Source organism: Triturus cristatus, chromosome 6 (genome assembly GCF_964204655.1).
Source record: "Triturus cristatus chromosome 6, aTriCri1.1, whole genome shotgun sequence".
NCBI classification, from domain to species: domain Eukaryota; kingdom Metazoa; phylum Chordata; class Amphibia; order Caudata; family Salamandridae; genus Triturus; species Triturus cristatus.
This window is the reverse complement of record NC_140589.1, coordinates 260,407,064-260,431,316: the sequence shown is the minus strand read 5'-3', so window position 1 is coordinate 260,431,316 and position 24,253 is coordinate 260,407,064. Positions and strand designations below refer to the sequence as shown.

The 24,253-nt window shown below is 45.2% G+C and overlaps 1 protein-coding gene across 1 annotated transcript in view; it reads right to left on the bottom strand.

The window, feature by feature from the left end:
• Positions 1–24,253, bottom strand: part of HS1BP3 (HCLS1 binding protein 3) — a 375,233-nt gene that overhangs the window by 267,849 nt on the left and 83,131 nt on the right. The gene's annotated exons all lie outside the window — the stretch shown is intronic.

The window sequence follows — 24,253 nt, the reverse complement described above, 5'->3', positions numbered from 1 at the left end:
TCAGCTCTGGCAAGTTAGGCCCTGAATTCTGCCATCGAGCTTTTCCTGCTTTCTGCCTCTGAATGCTCCAGCCTGGACCTGCATCTGTATACATGACCTTTGTCCTACTTCCTGCGCGGCTAACGGTGCCTGGCCCGGCCTGTTGCCTGCCAAGACTGTATTCAGCCTTCAAGTTATCTGCTCCGCTCCTCGAGAAATGCATTCCTGTCTAGTAGTTTAGGTAAACATCCACCCAGCTACAGAGCAAAGGGCCCGGCCTTACTGTCTCCGTGCAAGTAATTCATAGCTCCTGTTACCATGGTAGGCCCATGCCCCCTCGCATCTCATGTAGACACATAGACACTTATACACGCACTAGCAGTCAGTATAGGATAGCCTCTGCCCGAGAGACCTTTCCTTCCAGATAATACCGTTCCTTAAACACAAGATATTAGATACGATTTGGGATTAGGTTGTTCTGACATCCCAGACTTCTGTCTCCTCACGTAGGGCTAAATGTCAAGTCCCCTTCACCCTCCAGTTACACGTCAATCGCACGTCATGCTGCTGCACGCGCATCTCTGCCATGTATTTCTGCTGACATTGCAGGATTCTCTTATGGATCCACCCACCTGTGACATCCTCATAATGACGTTTCTAAGTACACGCCCATTGTAACGCCTTTTTTATTACGTATGTGTACTCTTATCTCTCCTCTCAACTGTTACGCCTTCTGCACCTGCCTTACTGAAATGCATTGACTATATATATGATAACCTGTCAATAAAGTATGCGTTATCCCTTCCCGAACCTTCGTGGTGACGGAATCCGATTGCCTGGTTCGAACCAATTCCTTTGTAAGGAATAAAACCCCTTTTAAAACCTCTAATATCACGGATTCTGCCTCTTATTTATTCTGAGTTATCCTTATTGAACTTTACCGCATAAATTAAGTACAGGTAATTAAAATTTACCACATAATTGGCGCCCGAACAGGGACTCCTCCCCCACCCCACGCGCCGGAGGTGCATTGCAGACCCGGTCTCCTGCCACAGCCGGACGGACAACTACGCGTACCTGCAGGATTTCCTGTACCTCCCTCAGGCCAACGGAGGTGACTGAGGCTGCGATCAACACCCAGACGAGGCGGTGAGGAGTGCGGAGGATCCCGACCAGAGCCTAGCTGAGAGAGCAAGATCCGAGGTATACAGAGGCCCACCAGGTTCCGAAGTTCCGAAGTATCCACGTCGCGAGTCGAGTCGAGTCCAGTCTGGTCTAGTCCAGACCAGAGTTTCCGAGGCCTTCTGTTCCGTTCCGTGCTTCCCGGTGAGTACCGTTGCTGGGGACGCATCTAGACGTGCGCATTGGTTTGTGCCGGTCAAGACGGGTTTGGGTACACAGATCCGGTCTGCACTGTTTTAGCAGTGTATCTGTACTGTTTAGCAGTACATCTAGTATTATGCAGTTAGCTAGTTTTATTCTAATTATTATTGTTCGTTTTAAAATGTTTTAATATGTTTTAAATGCCGTGGTATGAGTGATTGTTCGATCTTCATTACTGTGTTTATTGTATTAATTGTGTTCAAGTCCGAGTCAGAATCAAGTAGCAAGGTTTAAGATGCCGTTCTTTTCAAAATTAAGACAGATAAAAACTAGAAAAGGGATACTCGAGGAAGCCGTTCCCATTCCACCTAGGGACACTCCAGGGTACTTTATGTACCATAAACATGGCCTAGATGCCGTATTATATCTCGATTTGTGGGTGGACTACACCAAGGATTTAGCAGAGAATCAGAGATGGCCCGCTGCTGGGACATGGGATGCAGATAGCATCATGAGAGTAGAAGAAGCATTATGGAAAAAGAAAGCCAGACAGTCACAGAAAGATGCCATTGAATTATGGCGTAAAGAATCGCATAGACGCACAGAGAAAGCACTCAGAAAAGAAGAGAAAAGTAGGGAGGATTCAGACAAAGCCCAAGAAAACGTATTAATTGAGGAAGGTATCCGAGCAAAAGCAGAACGAGTAGACAGACAACGAAACACTCTTATGAATGGTATGTATCCTCTTCTGGCCGAGGGTTTACCTAAGGCCACCCTGGAAGTACCGAAAGATCTGCCACCTCCATTGCTTCCGACTAAATTGCTCCCCAAGACCGCAAAGGACATTTTCCTTTCTTCCTATTTAGACGATGTAGCCCCCGAATATGTTAATGCTCCGCCGCCACGCACACCACCTGCTAACGGCGCTCGACCCCGAGATAATCTGCCCCCACTTCCGCAGCAACATACTCCTCCTTCCGTTCCAAACCTTCCGCCCGTTCCTTCACTCCTTCCTGCATCTATTCTTCCTACCTTACACCCAACGAATCCTTTTGGACCTAGCACCTCAGGAGGTGCGACAGGAAGTTTTCATACGCCGCCATCAGTGCGTCGATTGACTTATAGGGATTTAGCACACCAACGTACACCTCAAACAGCGAATTACGACATACTTAAAGAGCCTCTTACAGACTGTAGATATGATCCAGTGCCCGGTAAAGACGACAGAATGATGCTATCATCAGTACGTCTACGACGAGTTGCGAACTATTTAATGATACTACCAGGAATGGTTGATCATCTAGACAAAATATATCACTTTGTCCAAACAGGGCAAGGTCCCGAAAGTATTGGCGAGGCCATGGCATACCAGAAAGTGGACACGCAAAAACTGTTGTTACGCTTCTTCATAAACTGCCTGATAAGAAACAGAGATAGGCCTAGTGTAGACCCGGAAGAAATGAAAGCACTTAACAAATGGGGTCAGAATATAGCAGACGGAAAACATGATAAACAGAATAGTATAAAAAATATGTACCGAAGGATCCGAAAAACAGTAGAACAAATACGTGAAAGAGAACAGCCTGAAAGAGAACTAGATGCAGATAAGACTGAATCCTCGGAGGAGGAGGAACAACCAGAAACGACAACAGGACAATTACAATTACCAGCTAGAGAAATGATAGCTTATGTAGGTAAGGGAAGATCATTTAATAATTCAATGCGTCCGATACGTCCAGAAAGTAAGAGAATTTTTCAAGCAGCCATGTCAAATCCAAAGACCCCCGAACACTTATTTCAGGCTACTGATAAAATACTTCAAGAACGAATGGGGTACCATGTACTCGATTCTATGGATGAACAAGAATTAGCCAGGTCAGCAGTACAATGGGCTGACAGTTCTGATAAATATAGTGATGACGCGCTAGTACACACGTTTTTGAATCTTTCACCAGACGAACAGCGTTTAGCTGGTATGTACATGATACAACACCTCCTTATATTGTATAAAGGCCAACACTCCGATCCTGGTCCCCTACCTGATATACTGATAGAACTACTCATGAAGAAATGGAGAGGTCTAAGTACCGATCTAATTAAAGTAATTCTAGAACATCGGCACAGATACAGTGCCTTCCTGTGTCCACAGCTTGATCCAGCTCCCTCCATGGAAAGAAAAATGTATTACATAGACAGACAGAATCCCTTACGCGAAGTGCACCCAGTTAGAAATGATGATAATACTTTTAGACGCGTGTTTGTGTACACGCCCATAACTAAAATAGAACTATTGGAAATGAAAAAGTTAGTGCCTAGCCATGACAGAGATCCAGCAGGTTTTCACCGTGAAATAAAAGACATGTTACTCATGGGTGATTATACCTATCCTGACATTATGAAAATATTAAAAGTATTATTGCCTGCCGGTATTTACGAGAAACTCAAAGAAAAAGAATGGGAGGTGGGAGAGCAAAAGATTGATTGGACTGCATTAGAAAACGAAGAAAATACCCGAACTCCAGGCCTAGGGCTTGGGGACAAAACTAAAGCGTTACCAGGATTGTTAGTACAAGTATTGCCACGTTTATTAACTACGAAAAAGGAAGACTGGGGTGCAATCTCAGCCTGCAAACAGAAACCCGATGAAGACACTAGTGATTTTTATTCCCGATTTGAAAAATGTTTTGGTATTAATAGCGGCCTGAAAGCAAGTAGCGATTCATATCCACATCTTTTTGTAACAAAATTAGTCGAGAATTCCCTGCCCCAGGTTAAGAACAGAGTATTGAAAGTCGAGAGCACTTGGCAAGCTAATACCCCGTCACAAATGTTACAAATGTTACAGTACCACCAGAATAGAATTAGAGAAGAACAAGAACACGAACAAAGACGTATGAAAGATACGAAAATGAAAATGCTCGTTGCTCAGTCAGTTCCAGCTGACGGTCATAAAAAGGGTGCGACACAGTCCAGTAATTCAGCGGCTCCTGTTAAAGGGACATGCAACTATTGTAAACAGCCAGGTCATTATATACACGATTGTGCAGTTCTGAAACACAATATCTCTACGGGTAAAACCAAGGAGAGACCGCGTCCACCTAGACAGGAGCAGATCCAACCACAAGTACCTCAGAATGTACAGCCTATGCAAGCTTCGCAACAGGCCGTAGCAGTACCACAGCCACAGCCTAGTGCCGCAACACAAAACACGACACAACAGATGTACCAGTATGCACAAAATGACTATCCCGATTATCAGCGATACACATGAAACAGCCTAGAGAGGGAGGTTGGCTTGCCTCTTATTGAGGTTCCCGTAGATCAAGAGGGTCCTTATGTACATAGTGAAGTATTAGGGAAAGACAGAAAGTTTTTAATTGATACAGGGGCAAGCAGAACAACTATAAGTCACGACGAGGTTCCAGGGGCACCCCTCTCAGGCTCACAGAATGTTTCCCTTGGATTTTCAGGAAAGCCTATTGTTAACGAAGTATCGCAACCTCTTCCTCTTGCAGTTGGTCCATTGATACGGACTACAGATTTATTGCTTACAAAATCATGCCCAGAAAACTTGTTAGGTATAAAGACACTGAAAGCTCTAGGAGCTGTAATATGTTGTTCCCCAGAAGGGGTACGATTATTTTTGCGTGACTTTAAAGGTCACTACGTATTGAAAGATATAGATCACCGGTTACAGAATGTCCCTGCACATTTATGGGCACAAGGCCCCACTGATGTAGGTTGTATGCACATTACACCAAATCGAGTCACACTCAAAGCAGGAGTGGTATTACCACGAATTCGACAATACAAGTTACCTCCAGATGCTGTAGTGGCTTTGCTGCAAATCATTGACGAGCTCATTGCACAAGGAGTGGTTGTGGAAACCGACTCCAATGTATGTAATTCTCCTATCATTCCAATTCTTAAACGTACTGATCCAAATGCGCCCCCAGTTTATCGATTAATTATTGATCTGCGCGAATTGAATAAATGCATTGTACCACAGTATCCCGTGGTTCCAGATATCTCTTCATTATTGACAGCTATTGATTCAGAAGCAACGTTCTTTACTGTGATTGACCTCAAGAACGCCTTCTTTAGCGTCCCAATCGATCCGGAAAGCCAATATTTGTTCGGATTCTGTTTAAATGGACAAAGCTTCAAATTTGCACGCGCACCTCAAGGATTCACAGAAAGCCCCAGCATCTATAGCCAAGCACTGAAAAGACAACTTGACAGTATCCACATGCCTGTTAACACTACCCTGCTTCAGTATGTCGATGATCTACTGATCACCGCCCGAAGCGAGCCCGAATGTGAAAAAGCATCACTGACGGTTTTACATTTCCTGGCTGACAAGGGGCACAAGGTGTCCCCTTCGAAGCTGCAATTCTGTGTTCAGCAAGTTGTGTACCTTGGGCACTTGCTGTCCAAAAGGGGGAGACAGCTCACACCTGACCGCATCCAGTTAATTGTAAACATGTCACCACCCAAGACACAAAAGGAGGTGCGGGCCTTCATAGGCCTCACCTCGTACTGTAGACAATGGATTCCCCAATATGCATTTCTAGTAAAGCCACTCATTCAGTTGACAACCAAGGAGGCAGCGACATCGACTGTCCTCCCTTGGACTCAGGAACATACACAAGCTTTTGAAGACTTAAAGAAAGCCTTATGTCAAGCACCTGTTTTAGCGACACCATGTTACAGTAAGCCTTTTACACTTTTTGTTACAGAACGCGAAGGTACTGCCTTGTCAGTACTCACTCAGGAACAAGCAAGTTCACACAAGCCGTGTGCTTACTTTTCTAGCACATTAGATCCAGTAGCCCAGGCTCTGCCTACGTGCCTGAAATCAGTCGCAGCGACAGCTTTAGCGATCAGACAAAGCGATTCCATAGTATTAGGACATCAATTGATAGTGCACGTTCCACACTCCGTGGAAGTTCTTTTAAACCGAACTCAGACTCAGCACTTGACTATAGCACGACTGACAGGTTATGAATTGACATTGTTTCAGCCACACATAGAAATCAGACGCTGTAGTACATTAAATCCTGCCACACTTTTGCCATTAAGTGGAACAGACCCATTGGCACATGATTGTATTGAAGTCATTACTATTATGACGAAACCCAGACAAGACTTGACAGACATTCCATTACCAGATCCAGACCTGACACTTTATGTGGATGGTTCATGCATGAGAACAAGTACAGGAGAGTTAGTGGCCGCTTACGCAGTCACGACAGACACCGAAGTTATTGAAACAAATTGTATTGACACCTTGTCAGCTCAAGCAGCAGAGCTCATCGCTCTGACACAAGCCTGTATTCAAGCCAAAAATAAGAGAGTTAACATATACACAGATTCACGTTATGCATTCGGAGTTGTACATGACTTCGGAGTCCTCTGGCGAGAGAGAGGTTATTTAACTTCTCACGGTGCCAACATTCAACACGGCCCCCTCATTCAAGCTCTGTTAGATGCAATACATCTGCCTACTGCGATATCTATCATGAAGTGCAAGGCACATACAAAAGTCACCGATATCATTTCCCAGGGTAACGACCTGGCAGACCGCACAGCTAAGCAAACAGCACAGAATCGGACTCATGCAACTGACTTGACAAAGACAATAGTTCCGACATCGACACACTGCATGACAGTTAGGGATCCCGCCCTTGATGTAATTGACATACAGACACATGCTACACCAGAGGAAATCAAGAAATGGACTGAACTAGGAGGGATCCAAACAGATCAGGGATGGATGACGAAGGGAAAATCTACATGGTTTCTCCCCGACTCCATGGTTCAAGTTATCATTAACACAATACATAGTCCAGCGCATCTAGGAGAGAAAGCTATGTTAGACAGTATTCGAAACATCTGGTTCAATAAACACTTACGAGCAGCAGCCAAACAGAATGTGCGTACTTGCATGATTTGTTGTCAGTTCAACCCAGGTAAAGGCATTCCTGTAGAGCAAGGTGGATTTCAACCTCCCGATCACCCTTTTGAAGTCCTCCAGATGGATTATATCCAGATGGAACGTTGTCGAGGATTCAAATATGTCCTCGTAGTTGTATGCGCACTTTCCCGTTGGACAGAAGCATATCCAGTCTCAGATTACACTGCCCCGACCACTGCCAAGCAGCTGGTTCGTGAATTCTTCCCACGGTATGGTTTGCCCCGTATCGTGTACTCAGATAATGGTCAACCATTCTCATCCGAGCTAATGAAACACATTTCACTCCTGTTAGGCTATCAATGGAAATTCCACTGTGTCCGGCATCCCGAGGCAGCAGGTCTCGTGGAGCGTCATAATCAGACTCTGAAAATACGACTTTCTAAAATCTGCAGAGAGAAAGGCGTCGACTGGATAGTAGCTTTACCAGTTGCGCTCTTTTACATGAGAATGATAGCACATTCTCGAACAGGGCTATCCCCGTACGAGGTGGTCTTCGGTAGGCCACCAAATATGTGGGGGACGCCTATACCTCATAAAATCACCGATGTTGATTGTAATATGCTGACAGATTACCTTGCTTCCTTGATGTCTGCACTACAATCTTGCCGTTCACAGGTAGCTGCAGCCTTTCCCGACAACACCGAGGTGAAGCCCCATGAAGTGGTTCCCGGAGACTACGTATTTATAAGAAATTTCGACAGGAGGAGCCCGCTGGAGCCTCGCTGGCAAACGCCGAAATTAGTACTCCTGACCACGAGGACAGCAGTGAAGATTGAGGGTCGCAAGGGTTGGCTACATTCGAGCCATATCAAGAAATTTCATGGACTGCCTTCTGATTTGAACTCTCAGCCCTACCCTCCTCCACAGACTGACTCAAAACTCCCCCTGGTCGAGAAAACTGCTTCCCAGGAATATAAACTGAAACTAAGGTCTAGCAAGTCAGACAATTTAATTGTTTAAGTCCTCTCCTAGGTGAATCGGTTAAATTAGTCTCTGACATGTATCCTCTAGACCGAAACAGAGAGAAAGATAGACAGAAACAGCTCAAGAAACGTGCATATTGTAAATTACTTCGTAGTCACTGTATAGTGACATTATTGATTATGTTTTTTCTAAATCTTCTGATTATTGCTGCAAGTATACTGTTGCACATATACTACCCTATTTTCAAGCGTGCACATTCTGCTTCCGATGTTACTGCCGAACACTCTTTTAGCGAATTACCTCCACATGAGTTGCCCTACAGACTTGCGCTACGCAACAACACATTCATTAGCATGTTACATCACTCCCATCAGGCCAACAACGCTACAAATTGTTGGATATGTGGCCGACTCCCTCCCTACCAGAAATACAAGGGAGTTCTGCCCCTCTTTCCATATCCATTCACACGCAATGGTTCCTGTGGTGCATGGTTTAGTTTGATTAATTCTTTGGATTCAAATACCGTCGTTTACCAGGGCAACTGGGTATGGGGAAACCTGAACTTAGTTTTGCTTAAAGCCTGCTACCCTAACAAAGAGGGACTTCCCAGAAGGACAGGAACTGATCTAGAAAATGAAGTATATGGATTAGGTAACTTTACACTTAACCTCATGATTCTGAATGTTGAATCCGAAGCTGCACCAGTCTTGCCTGCTATGTCCGTATTACCAGTCAAAGGTGAATTATGTGTAAGAAAGAATGGTACAGTACACTTGGGTCATAGTAAATGTACTACTGTGATCGAATTCAGTGATCAAGGCAAGTCTACATTTAGAGCTTCCCGTCATTCCTACTTCATTTGTGGTCATACCGCATATATACGTTTACCTCTAGATTGGGATGGTACCTGTTACATTGCATTCCTTCTGCCACCTGTTTTCCTAGCCCCTCCTGATTATCATTGAAATACCCATCTAGTACACAATAGACCCCAGAGAGATCTCCCGATTGTCGACTACACTGAAACGGCATGGGAGCAATACACAGACTTCAATAAAGGTCTCTTCCCCTACATAGGTGTTGTCTCTAATAGTAAACTGATACGCAGATTAACCAGAACCCTTGAAGCAGTAGTGAATGAAACTACCTCTGCCCTAGGCAACTTAACAGAGGAGCAGTCTGCGATGCGGATTGTTGTTCTCCAAAATCGTCTTGTCCTTGACGTCATCCTGGCCGATAGGGGCGGAGCCTGTAGAGTCATCGGATCGAGCTGCTGTGTTTTCATTCCAGAAAACGCGCCATCAGTATATAAAGCCATAACTCGTCTTCATAAGATTGCAAGTCAGATACACCAGAATCCAGGCACCTGGACGTGGTCCGGTTGGTTCTGGAGTGTGTTGTCAGCCTGGGGATGGAAAGTCCTATCCTTCCTAGGTATTGCCCTTCTCATAGTATTCAGTTGCTGCCTGTGTCTACAATGTGGGCCAGCGATTTGCGGCCTGTGTGCCACATCATGTATCCCACATTCAAGTTCTCATTCAAAATCCCGTAAGAAGAAAGAAGAGCAAATGATGTTACATGAACAGATTGATGGATTCCTGAGGATCGATATCTCATGAAGGGTCCGTAGGGGACAAGGAGGGAATGAGGAAATATGAATTTTTATGATCAATTGTGTCCCCTATCTTAGACCCCAATGGCTCCATGTACATGCTACAAGTACATGTATGTTCCCTCCACTTCCAGCTATGAAGACGCAAATACATATGCGTCCAACGTTAACATGTCCTCTTTCAGATCCACCATGAATGGGTCGAATATTCCGTTCCTAAGTATGCCTTGCCACCGTCTTTATATAGAGTACCTTTCACGTTTTTCAGCTCTGGCAAGTTAGGCCCTGAATTCTGCCATCGAGCTTTTCCTGCTTTCTGCCTCTGAATGCTCCAGCCTGGACCTGCATCTGTATACATGACCTTTGTCCTACTTCCTGCGCGGCTAACGGTGCCTGGCCCGGCCTGTTGCCTGCCAAGACTGTATTCAGCCTTCAAGTTATCTGCTCCGCTCCTCGAGAAATGCATTCCTGTCTAGTAGTTTAGGTAAACATCCACCCAGCTACAGAGCAAAGGGCCCGGCCTTACTGTCTCCGTGCAAGTAATTCATAGCTCCTGTTACCATGGTAGGCCCATGCCCCCTCGCATCTCATGTAGACACGTAGACACTTATACACGCACTAGCAGTCAGTATAGGATAGCCTCTGCCCGAGAGACCTTTCCTTCCAGATAATACCGTTCCTTAAACACAAGATATTAGATACGATTTGGGATTAGGTTGTTCTGACATCCCAGACTTCTGTCTCCTCACGTAGGGCTAAATGTCAAGTCCCCTTCACCCTCCAGTTACACGTCAATCGCACGTCATGCTGCTGCACGCGCATCTCTGCCATGTATTTCTGCTGACATTGCAGGATTCTCTTATGGATCCACCCACCTGTGACATCCTCATAATGACGTTTCTAAGTACACGCCCATTGTAACGCCTTTTTTATTACGTATGTGTACTCTTATCTCTCCTCTCAACTGTTACGCCTTCTGCACCTGCCTTACTGAAATGCATTGACTATATATATGATAACCTGTCAATAAAGTATGCGTTATCCCTTCCCGAACCTTCGTGGTGACGGAATCCGATTGCCTGGTTCGAACCAATTCCTTTGTAAGGAATAAAACCCCTTTTAAAACCTCTAATATCACGGATTCTGCCTCTTATTTATTCTGAGTTATCCTTATTGAACTTTACCGCATAAATTAAGTACAGGTAATTAAAATTTACCACAACTTGGCAGCAGCAGAATTGACTACGGCAATGGACTCTATGCCGGTATCACCCAGAAACACCTAAAGAAACTACAGAACATTCAGAACGCCTCTGCTAGACACATCCTCAACATCCCCTGCTGCAGTCACATCACCAGCTACCCGAGAGACCTCCACTGGCTTCACCTTCACCTTCAAGCCCCTCACACACGGCTACAATGCCCTACATGATGCGGGACCCGCGTACCTCAACCACCGCCTCACATTCCACGCACCCACCAGAGATCTTCGCTCCGCCCACTGGCCCAGTCTACCGTCCCACGTTTCCTCAAGACCACGGCCGGAGGAAGATCCTTCTCCTAACTTGCAGCAATGACTTGGAACACCCTCCCTCTTCACCTCGAGCAATCACTGTCACTGCCTCAATTCAGGAAGGACCTCAAGACCTGGCTCTTTGACTGAACCCCAGCACCTTCGACAGACCAGCAGATCCCCCCAGCACCTTATGAGTGAGTAGTCATGCTTTACAAGGCCCTGATTGATTGATTGATTGATATGGCTGTGTGAGTGTGTGTGTGAATGGCTGTATCAGTGAATTAGTGGGTGTGTGAGTAGCTGTATGGGTGCATTAGTGGCTGTGTGAGTGGCTGTAGTGGTGAGTGGCTGTATGGGTGGTTGAGTAACTATGAGTGATGGCATGGTTGGGTGACTGTGTGAGTGGCTGAATCGGTGACTGAGTGGCTGTGTGAGTGGCTCTATGGGTGGGTGGGGGGTGTGAGCAGCTATATAGGTGGTTGACTGTGTGTGGGTGGCTGTATCAGTGACTGAGTGACTGTGTGACTGGCTCTATAGGCAGAAGAGTCTGTGTGTGAGTGGCTATATGGTTGAGTGGCTGTGTGAATGGCTCTATGGGTAAGTGACAGTTAGTAAGTGGGTGTATGCATAAGTGAGTGTGTGTAGGAGTGGCTGTTTTGCACGATAAGTATATGTATGAGTGGCTGTATAGGTGAGTGAGAGGGCACATGAGTGCTTGTATCGATGTGTGAATGTACATGTAAGTTGTTTTGTGGGTGAGTGAATGGATGTGTGAGTGGTATATGAGTGAGTGACTAGCTCTGTTAGTAGCTGTATTGGTGTATGAGTGGCTGTATGTATAAGTGAGAGGTTGTAAGAGTGGGTATGTGAGTGGTTGTATGGGTGTGTGAGTGACTATTGGTCTGTGAGTGGGTGTGCGAGTGGTTTTGTGGGTGTGAGTAGCTGTATGAGTCTGTGTGTGGCTGTATGGGTGAATGAGTGGTTGTGTGAGTGGCTGTATGAGTGAGTGTGTGTGTCAGTGTCGTATGGGTCTGTGAATAAGTATGCGAGTTGTGTGGGTGTGAGTGGCTGTAAGAGAGGTTGTAAGGAAGTGCTAGTAGGTATGTGATTGGTTCTGTGGGTTATGTCATCAGTGATGTCAATGACCATGTCATGAGTGATGAAATATGTGAGGTCATAAGCAGTGCATTGCGGGTGCGTAAGTTAAAGTTAGTTAAGGTAGCCATAACTGCTGAATTTCAAAGATTTTGTATGAGTGACATCTGAGTATAACTATAAGGTCCCTGTGTCCTTTGTTTTTTATCAGTTAAGTTCTAAAAAATATTCATGTTATTTCCTACATATAACATCCCTGTAAACATTTGTTTTTTTTTGCGAATTTCTACTTTTTTTAATGTTACTTCCTAAATATAACATCCCAGTAACCTTTCTGGGTTTTTTTTGTGGATTTTGAAGGTTTTTTAAATTTGATTTCCTAACTGTAACATCTAACCTTTGTGAGTGGGTGTGTGATTCGCTGTATGGTTCTGTGAGTGGGTGTGTGAGTGGCTGTATGGATCTGTAAGTGGGTGTATGAGTAGCTGTATGGATGTGCAAGTGGGTCAATGAGTGGTTTTCTGGGTGTGTGAGTGGGTGTGTGATTGACTGTATGGGTCTATCAGTGGGTGTGCGAGTGGTTATGCAAATGTATAAGTGGGTCTGTGAGTGGGTGCATGAATGTGAATGAGTGTCTCAGTAGGACTGTGAGTGGGTGTATGAGTCTCTGCGTGGGTCTGTGATTGGGCATGTGAATGTATAACTGGACCTCAGAGAGGGTGCATGAATGTCTGAGTGGATCTGTGAGTGGGTGCATGTGTCTCTGAGTAGGAGTGTGGGTCTGTGAGTGGGTGCTTGAATGTCTGAGTGGGTCTGTGAGTGGATGCATGAGTCTCTGAGTGGATCTATGAAGGGGTACAAGGTGTCTGAGTAGGTGCCTGAGTGTTCTGAGTGGGTCTGTGAGTGGGTGCAGGTGTATCTTAGTGGGTCTGTGAGTGGGTGCTTGAGTCTGAGTGGGTCTGTGGGTGGGTTTGTGAGTCTTAAAGTGGATCTAGGAGTGTGTGTCTGAGTGGATCGGTGGGTGGGTTTGCGAGTGGGTCTTTGAAGGGGTGCATGGGTCTCTGAGTGGGTCTGAGAGCAGGCACATACATCTCCGAATGGGTCTGTGAGTGGATGTATAAGTGCCTGAGTGGGTCTGTGAGTAGCTGTGTGAGTGGGTCTGAGTGGGTGCATGACTCTCAGAATGGATGTATAAGAGTTCGTTTGAGTCTGAGCGGGTCTGTGAGTTGGTGTAAATGCATTTTAGAAAAAACAATTTGCAGCAATATTGGTGAATTCGTCACAACGTTACATGGAGGGCTGCGCTGAGTATCGCAATGAATTTGTGAATATCGCACATGGGGAAAAAAAATTTTTCAACTTATATTACACATAAGGGATCACTTAAACACCCCTATATTGCAGCCATGGGTCAGGGTTCATCTACCCTGACCCCTTATACCACTTTTCATCTTTAACTTCAGCCCCTGGGACCGTGTCGGGTTACTTAAAATGGCAGCTGCAACTTTCTACACAAGATGCAGCCATCCGATCACCGCATTCCTGTTGGCATGCGCATTCGTCGCAACTTATTCGCAAAAATAACAATAATGGCTCTTTCTGGACCAAGAGCTGCCTTTCTGCCAAATTTGGTATAATTCCATCCAGCAGTTTGGGCTGTAGTGTCTGAGATCTCGATAAGAATTATCGTGGGAAACACACTTTTTTGGACCCCCCCCCCCCTTTTTTGTTGGCCCCGCTTGATGGATCACCCAGAAACTTTTGCTATATTCCCGAGTCAGGCCCATGTAGCGAAGCAACTTATTCCTTACATTTGTCCTAGGAAATAACATTTCCGCAGTGACCTTTTGCACACATTTGTATGCACGCCAACTACTTTGTTTTCAGATTCAGCAACACACAACATTATGACGATGCCTTGATCATCATGTACTAGGCCTCTCTATGCACTAGGTACAAAAGTTGTCCTATCTTCATCCACGAGGCGTCAGCGCTATCCACATATCCATAACATCACCAATCTAGCGCACACATTACGAAGGATGCTTTTATTATAAATAATTGCCATCCCGATAGATTGGTAGAGGAGTTACTTCTGCTGACACCGAAGGTCCATGCAAGCTGAGAAATCACCACGCACCAGTCTGACATTTCGTGAGGGGTGTCCAACTCGAGAACAAGACGGGGTCCTTCACTCTCTCCCATCAGGTAATGGGGTAGGACCGTCCCTAGGGGGGATTCATGGCTCTACACCTACGTCTATGTTTACTATGTATACACTTAGTGTATGGTCCGCATCGTAGGAGTACATTAGATTACCATAATGCATATATGCCTGCATACATTTATAGCTTCAGCACCATGGTAGAAATGTATCTACTATTTACTCTCTCTGTGCTTGTAATCTCCTTTATTTGCTTCTGTCTCCAAATCATTGCAGCACACGTACTTTATGCAAGAATAACGATGGTTTAATAAATATTATTAAACAAAAGTCCCACTGTGTATTATCTGTATATTTCTCTGAGTACAAGTGAGCACAAGTGACTGTGTGAAAGATTCTGTAATGTTTCCATCATTCCTGAGGAATCAAGGTTGTCATGTTCAGTGGTTGCCAGAAACTGTTCTCTCCCTGGTAAGTTATTGGGGCTACCAAACGATGCACAGATCCTACGGATTAATAGCAACTACATTACACTTTCCATGCACAACTAGAATCTGCGGCGCACTTTTTTGGGAAATTTCGTCAAGATTCATTAAATGGCCCCAAAGTTATAAGCAGGTCAAAAAATGCTTTTCCTATGGAAACTAGGTGATAATTATCTACTGATATATATATATCTATCTCCCTGGGGACCGCCACCCCTCTGGGGTCGGCTCCCTATATCCCAGGTTGCCTACCCCCAGGACATAGTTGTTTGATCTCACTTGACGGGAGCTTTGATAGCTCCCAACAAGCAAGAGCAAACAATAAGTCCACTCCAAGTGGGAAGGAGCAGGAAAACTGCTCCAGCTCCCTTGGAGCACACTTTTTATCTGTTTTCCTGCATGCTGTGAAGCGGGCAGAAAACCAGAGGAAAAGATTGCTCCCACATGCCCGTAGATGGCAGAGACCATGGGGGCATTGCGGCACCCCCCATTGTCCTCAACACTGCACACTGGGTGCCCTGGGTGGACACCAGGGCACTCAGGATCAAGAGGCTAGGCCCCAGGGGATGGGGTCCCCAGGACTGAAATAGGCCTAGGGAGGATAGCACTTACTAATCAACAAGTAGAAAGTACTCCATTTGGGTAGACATTTCTCCGAAATTAAACCTCAACAGGAAGCACTTACAAATATAAACATAGCAAGTGCCCCCGTTGAAGCACCTCTTCTGTAAAACACAAATGATCATAACTTCTTGGGCGTGGGGAACGCAAAGCAAGTGTGTCATTTGAGATGTCATCAGTGATGTCACTGACCATGTCATAAGTAATGTAATATGTAAGGACAAAAGCAGTGTAGCGGGGGAGTAAGTTATAGTTAGCTCAGGTAACCAACTGCTGAATTTCACTGGTTTTGAACGAGTGAAATCTGAGCCTAACTATAAAGTCCCTGTAACCGTTGGCTTTTCTTGTGAATTTCTAAGGTTTTTTTAACACCATTTTAATGTTGTGGCCCACAGAAGGCGCAGAAGAGCACTGTCTGTCAAAGTGCTACACACCCGCGGTAGACGTAAGTAAAGGGAACTACAATTCCCAGGGTGCAATGCGGGCAGACGCTCAGGACGTCAGCGCGCCCGGCGCAACGACGAAGAAAAGGAACATCCGGCATCAATCGGGTGCCGGATATTTTGATTTCCAGGTCCGTGTGCGAAGGAGTGCGGCGTTCTGGTAGGGGTGCTCAGCATTAACTTATATTCCTCGCTGACTTCATTCGTACTGTCTTCTTTGATTCTCCGGTCTGGCCAAAACCTATGCGATGATATGTTTGTAGGTATAGGTACTTCTGTGATCCCGTTAGAAGCCTTCCTAAGGCATTGCGGGGTCGCAAGTCCAGTGCGACTGTTTCCTGATGTAAATACGTTAGCTCGAGCAAGCTAATCTACTCTTACAGGGCCGAGTCTTGTTCGATAAAGTCTGAGTGAGGTCTTCAAGAGGCCTTGTTGTTTGCAATCCAGACAGTGTGATATAGAGGCTTCACCGTGACATTTTGGGCTCGTATCAGTTTCTTCGTTAGCACTGCCCAAGACGCATTGGATCAGTGCAAGGGGGTTCGTTCCGAATCCGTGAAAGGGGTTATTGGGAACTACGATGTTCTAAAGCCCCGCTGCACATCATTTGTTCATTTGTACTTACTACAGGGGCGGAGAGGTGACTGCTGGCATACGTCCTCCCCCCCTGTACAGACAGAAACCCAGGATTTGTGGTATGTACGTTAGCCGAGGGAGCTAATACGAGTGTGGGATTATAGAGGGTGTTAAAACGTAGGCTAATCAGTGTCTTTTCTGTAGGATTCACGAATGCCCTGATCCCCGGTTATCCAGGTCTCCCAGTTCAGGAGTTCTTTATTTCTTTTCCAGGTACAGCAGGGGAGTTAGGGGAAAACAATGTGACAAGGAACCTAGGGGTTGTTCTAACCACAGCATACTGTTCTTTCTCTTTCAGGTCTCCCTCCCTGCAGTCCCCTTCCTTTCCTTCCCTCGCCTGATCACCCTTCTGTGTCTGTCTTATATATATATACCAGACCAAGGGGCTATCGGGAGGTGGACCCCTTACAGCATCGTTCGACCCAGAGGACAATTGGACGGCGACATTTAAAGTCTCTGTAACCTTTGGTTTTTAAAGTTAATTTCTATTGTTTTTTAATGTTATTTCCTAACTCTAACGTCCCTGTAACCTTTGGTGTTTTAAGTGAATTTCTATGTTTTTTTAAACTAGTAATCGCATTTGCAGAGTGATGGAGAAAGGGGGCGTGGCCTCTGACCAGCTCTTAGGAATTCCACTATATGGGACTTACTGGAGGTAACAGAAGGGCTTCTTGAGCCCCAAGGTCCCTCAGCATCCAAGAGGACTTCATCCCCCAAACAGTAGAGAACCAGGAGGCGCTTATACAAAGTGGTGGTGAAAGAGGGGGCGTGACCTCCGACGACCTCTCAGCAATCCTGCTGTGTGGGACTTACTGGAGGTAACATGAGGGGTTGTTGGCCCCCAAGGACCCTCAAGAGCCAAGGGAACTTTATCCCCCAGCTAGTAGTGTGCCAGAAGGTGTGTTTGCACAGTAGTGGCGAAAGGGGGCTGGGCCTCCGATCAGCTCTCAGCAATCCCTGTGTGGGACTTACTGGAGGTAACAGGAGGGGTTGTTGGCCCCCAATGTCCCTCTGCAGCCAAGGGGACTTCATCTCCCAACCAGTTGTACGACAGGAGGTGCTTTTGGAGATTGGTGGTGAAAGAGGGTGGGGCTTTTAGCAACATACTGGTCTGGCACTTTGTTATTTTGTTATTACAGGAAGGGGGCCACGTGCCCCCCCTTCCCTGGCATATTTGGGTCTCAGGGACCCCCCTCCCCTGGGGCTAGGTCTTTTTTTAATGGGGCCTGTCCAATATTTGGGGTGCCCTGGTCCCACCCAGGGCACCCACTCACCACTGATGGGGACTGCAGGGGGAGCCAGCATTGCTTTTACAGAGAGGGAGCTGCTGAACATGCAGCTCCCTCTCTATGAAAGCATTTCTGCTCTACTTTCAGCAAACAAGAGCATTGGAGCGAGGTGGCTGGGGGGAATCCGAGAGCCCCCCATTTAAAAACAAATAAGCCCCAGGAAGGTGGTGGTACCCAGGGTATTAATAAGCCTCAACAGTGGGGCCTGTGTGCCCACCCCTCTTTTGTTATGCAAATGCCCCCTGCACCTGGCCCATCCAAGATTATTAAAAGAAGCTCGGGAGCCCGAGCTTTGTTTCTTTTTTGGGGGTGGGATCTGATGATACTGACGAAATTCGTTTTTTTTTTTTTTAAATGCTTGTTTGGTTCTTTGGCCCTGCAGGGTCCCTCTGGGACCCCTCCAAGAAGCCTGGGGGTGAGGCCCTTTTCTTTTTAATGTTTTTTATGGTACTCGGCTCAAGCCGAGTCCCAAGATGGCTGCCAACACTTCCTGGTTTGAAGTGTTAGAAGCCAACCAGATCTCAGTATGAGATCGGGAGGTGTGGGATACTCAGCATCCCTATATATACAAATTTGGATTTTCCTCAAAATATAGGATATAAGCAAGTCAAAAAATGCTTTTCTTATGGAAACTAGGAACTAACGATAACTACCTACTGGCAATCTCCAGTAGGATATATATATATATATATATACAGACAGACAGACAGACAGACAGACAGACAGACAGACAGACAGACAGACAGACAGACAGACAGACAGACAGACAGACAGACAGACAGACAGACAGACAGACAGATAGATAGATAGATAGATAGATAGATAGATAGATAGATAGATAGATAGATAGATAGATAGATAGATATTCAGTGGAAGTACTCAACTGCTCTCTGCAGGCAACTGGTAGCAACTACATTAGTACAAGTCCTCCTCACTAAACATCCCAGAATCATCAAACATCAACATCAAAGTGAGAGCTGCACCTGACAGGCATTTCCAAAGTGCTAAAAGAGTAACCCGTCCCGTTGTAGTCATTTAACCTTAAACCACATTTAAATGTAGCCAGATGTAGTCCAAGTACCCATCAGACAAGAACTGTCTAGTATGGCCACGCGTCATCCCTTGAAAGCCTGGGTTGCGGTTGCGTCCAAAACACGTAGCATACCTCAGACGATGCTTTAGGGCACAGTCCAGCCTTCACTTGTTGCTGTTTCAGACCACGAATATTTAGTTGTGCGTCCGAAATTAGCTTAGTGTATTTCATGGCCATGAATTGGTCCAACTCCCGCTGTTAGTAGATCCCAACACGGTGCGTTCCTCTCTTACGCAGGTTGGTAATACTCCGTTTCAAGAACTAGCAGGGCTCGATTAGTTCGGATGCAATCAAACCTTTATCAAGGTTGTCCTGGTGGGTCATCTTACAATGCCATACATCGTTTATGTCATATTCACACTTGTAGTAAGTGCCATTTTGTAGCCAAGAACACACTAGTCTCGATTCTCAATGCCATTGCCCGATCTAATTTGAATATTGCTCTGCAAATACCTTATGTTAAAATTGCAAATTTACATCTTATTTAAAAGAAAACCAAAACAAGTTGATTTACAGTCATAAAGTGATTAATCACGTTTAATTACACTATTATGAAGTAAGTAAATGTACGGAAGTAGGCATACTACTAATGACACTATGATTTACTCTAACTGTAGACATTTTCAATGTAGTTTTCATTTTGTTTTGTTTTCCTTTTCACAGTGAAGCAGACCGAGGCTAATGACCGGACTCTTGCATAGAAATGTACCCACACACATTAAGGCCCTGTTAGAAGGTGGCTCGATTTTGGTCCAGGGACAAATCTGCTGATACTTCCTGCCTACTCTGAAGATGTCAGCGGGACGGCCAGTGCTGGATGGGGGAGTGTGGCAGGGAGACATGTAAACCACATGGACTTTGGCCTCATGGTTAATGATGTCATCAGAATGACATATTGGGCCATTTTACACTGGTGTGTAAACAAAATGTAGTGGTATAAAAATCCATATTTCTCAGGGAAACATAAACGTTGGAAAATATTCCAATGAAATATATATTTCATCATTATAATGACAGCCACGAAACAACTGTAAAGACTCTTTACCACTTTCAGGCTATTAGCATCATCCGACAGAGAACCAAATTATACAGCAAGGTTTTCTAAATTTTGACACACAAAAACACTGTGGCACATTCTCTAATAGTACCTACACACTATAAGAAACTATTTTTTGTGATATCTACAAATTATGTGGAAAATTAAGCAGCTAATACAGTAAATGCATTAATATAAAATAAATGCTGCACTGCAGACACGGATTGTAAAACGTTCACTGACCCGCACCACGTTCCACTGTTTTAGTAACACTTTATTCATGAAAGCTAAGCAAAAGCACACAATCTAAATTTAATCACTGCCTATTGTTAACTTTTTTAAGCGAACTCCCCCCCCCCCCAAATAAATACATAATAGAAAAAAGTACAAAACAGGTATTATATATATATTATATATATACATACACATACACACACACACACACACACACACACACATTTATCTTTTCTTCAAATAATAAACTGAAGGTTATCTTTGGTTATGAGACCCCAATGTGTACGCCAGACCTCAGAAATTCACTAAAAACGTAGTCAAAAATGCAGTTATGGTTACAAAAGAAAATCTACAAAAAACACTCAAATCTGCCACTTATGGTTAGGTGAGCTAACCATTACTCTTGCCCCATCATGCACTGCTTCTGACCTTACATCGGTCATTCCTTAAGACATGTTAAATGACAACACTGATGAGATCTCAAATGACATCACTGAAGTCATCTCTGATGGCATCATCTATGATGGTGCTGTTGACATAAGAGTGTGAAAAAAAGAAATATGCAACAATATATGCCTACTGCTGTATACGTCAGGGGTTGACTGAGGAATGGGTGCAGCGCCCTGCGGCTAACTCCTGTTTTACATGGCTGCAAGGTCATACATGGTGGGGTGTTGTCTGCCCATAAAGGGTTCTGAAACTAAAACCTTCTGTGCAATGCTAAAGGCCGCGTGCACCATTTGTTGGCCCCTCAGCAATGTTTCACTGCCAGACCCAGCTGAAAGCCAGGTCCTGTGTACAACCACAGCTGAGCACAGCTCAAGGTCTGTGCAGTGGAAAGTGTCCTCCACTAGAGAGCTGAGTGCATGGTCTGGCCATAGGACAGTCACTTTTGGCCCCCGCCACCCTTTTTTTCAGTTTTTGCGTTACAGATCTGCACAAACAATGCCATGAAGAACCCAAAGTAGATTCACTTTTTTGTTAAATATTGACAGATCAGATTAACAACGCTAAAATTATGAGGAAGACAGAAAAGCCTTTTCAATGGAAAGTCTGGCCTAACAATAACTACTCAGGCACAATCACTGCCTTAGTAATGTACAGCATTTTTGTGTAGCACAAGTCCAATTATTTAGGTTTTGGAAAAGTACTAATAACTGAAATATAGATACAAAACCAAACTTTGGATAGTAACAGAAAAGGCTCATTATTTTTAAACAATGGAAATCTAGATGGGGTCCATGGTGGGCACCACACAATGCAGTGAGCCCACTGAAGCACACACTGGCTTGGTGGTACAGCCACGTATAGTTCCTGGACAAGAAGCAGGGAACAACGTGTTCGAAACGGGATGCAAAGCCACAACAAAGGAGGATGGCTCAGTGAATTAAACGCTCACCAATGAGACATAAGCTGTTTTGCAAGTCATGAGCAGGACTGGGTAAAAGTTTAATTACGTTGGATTAATTTCCGTACTGTTCTTGTGATGCGAAATCACCGAAAATCAGGGTACTACACCCATTTGTGTAATTTTGAGTAATCTGGGACAAAACTTGACTACCCAAGAGCAAAGGAACAGAGCACAGGCGGCTGGTAGCTGCTAATGTTCCATTTCCTGCTGTAATTCGCGCTATTCTCGAAACGGGAGCATATCACGAAATGCTGGGTTACGCTCCTTGCGTAATCTCATATCATTTTGCTGTAATTTTGTGTAATTCCGCTCCTGCAAATTACGCAAGTTCTGCCCACCCCAAGTCATGTGTTCGCATCTCAGCACAGCAGACTCAACCGTACATTAGTCCTAAATCTGTAAATCGAGTAGAAAGGCAGCAATAACAATTATTACAAATCAAATAATAAACCATATGGGAATACCCCTGCAACTGTGTGCTTTAAAGGGAGTGATTTGCAGACAATACTCACAATACTCAAGCCTGCAAACGCAGTAGCTTGGTATTTCTGGTAAACAAAATTAAGAATGTTGCTCCTGGTGCAACGCAGCCTTGAACTAGAACCCCTGCCCTCAAGTGATTTGTTTAGCCCAGCACGGGAAAAGAACTTTACAACGCGGGCCTAAGCACACGTGCAGTTTCCCCGCAAGCAGAACACCGCTTGCCTTGCGTGGTTAAGGAAGTTGGTGTTCTAGCTGTCTGAGCGGATAGGCGGGGAGAGGAACTGGAAGGTATGAGGCCAGGTCCGTTTCTAGCGGGTGGGCCAGGCCCACCCACAGATGAGCCTGGCCCACCCAAACAGGAGCCTTGGCCCTCGCAGTGGGGGCTTGAAGGCCTGCGCACAACGGAATTGGGCTCAAAGGGCTGTCTGTGTGTGTGTGTGCCCGGGCTGAGACAGCTTCCCGGGCGCACACACACAGACAGCTTTTGAGTTTGTCGCAGCCTCACCCGACTACTTCACAGGTCTTTAAAATACCATTTACATGTTAACGAGGCATTGTTTATTTTTTCACCCCCTCATCTCCACATGGCGAAAGGCGACAAATTCTTTCTTTGACAACAGTAACCTTTGTCTACTGTTCTGCTGCGTGGATATTTCTTTTTCTATGCAGCACAGGAGAAAAGAAGTTTGTTTATTCCTATTCACCTTTCCTGACCCCTGCAGCAGCTTTCACATCAGGCTGTGACACAAAGTTTGACTAATGGAGTAGTAGGTAAGAGAATGTGTGACTATTTTTCTTTTAAAAATCTGCAGAGGCCCAGCAGGACACATACTTCGTGTGCCCTTCATTAATACAGTTTTTATCATTATCATGGCTGATGCAGGACAACAATAAGACAATAAAAAATGCCCAGATAACGCTGGTGAATATGATCCGCTGGAGAGCAATCATTTGTCTGTTAGTAATTTTTAAATGCAGATGAACTGTATTTTATGTGGAAGCTCAGTGGGTTACTGCCTTTGTCACAGAGATCCTTGTGTTACTTGCAGTTCAGAAGTTACAATCCTAACATAGGACAGTGACCAATGAACTGTCACGAAAGAGCTGCATACAAACATGAATGGTATAGTTAGAACTTCGCTTTTTTTGTTTTGTGATATAGTTAGAACTTCCTCAGTCTTTCATCATTCTAATGTTGCTAAAATGAGTATGTTTGGGCAGAGATACATTTTTATCAGTAAAGCTGACCCCCATGGAATACTCTTTAAATCCTAAGGTTGTGTTTCCCCAGACCAAACACTCTCAAAATATACTGCCCACCAGTATGGATGACATGTGATTCCTACACCTTGCAATCCTCATTGGCTTATGTGACATTCCCGGTAGACTGATTTACATACTTGTATGATTCATTGTCTCTGTATAATGTGTGTGTGGTTTAAAGTACTGACACACACTACACTGATATGAGTAGCGCTATACAACAAATGAAATGCATATGAGTAAGGGGCTACGGAGCGATGAGGGGCACTGGTGGAGGGTGGCAGTGAGGGAATCTGAGGAGGAGGTAGTGGGAGGGGCTGTGGAGCGATGAGGGGCATTGGTGGAGGAGGACAGCAGGGCTCTAGTCGGGGTACCACGTGGGTGGACGGCGTCCCCCCACTGATTTTACCGGGAGCTCGATAACTGGAGCAAATGGAGCCACACATGCACTCTTTGGCCTCTCTGGGGCGAGATCAGAGCTCATTCAGAACGCTGCTCACGTGCTGGCTTCTCTGATGCAATGGCATCTAAGGGGTGAGCGAGGGGAGGCAATGAGTCTGATGGTGCAAGCCACCTTTCGTGACGTCACTTCCTGTCATGACATCAGCGTTCCCCCACTTCTTTTTTTAGGACTTGTGCCCTGGGTGACAGTGAGGGAATCTGAGGAAG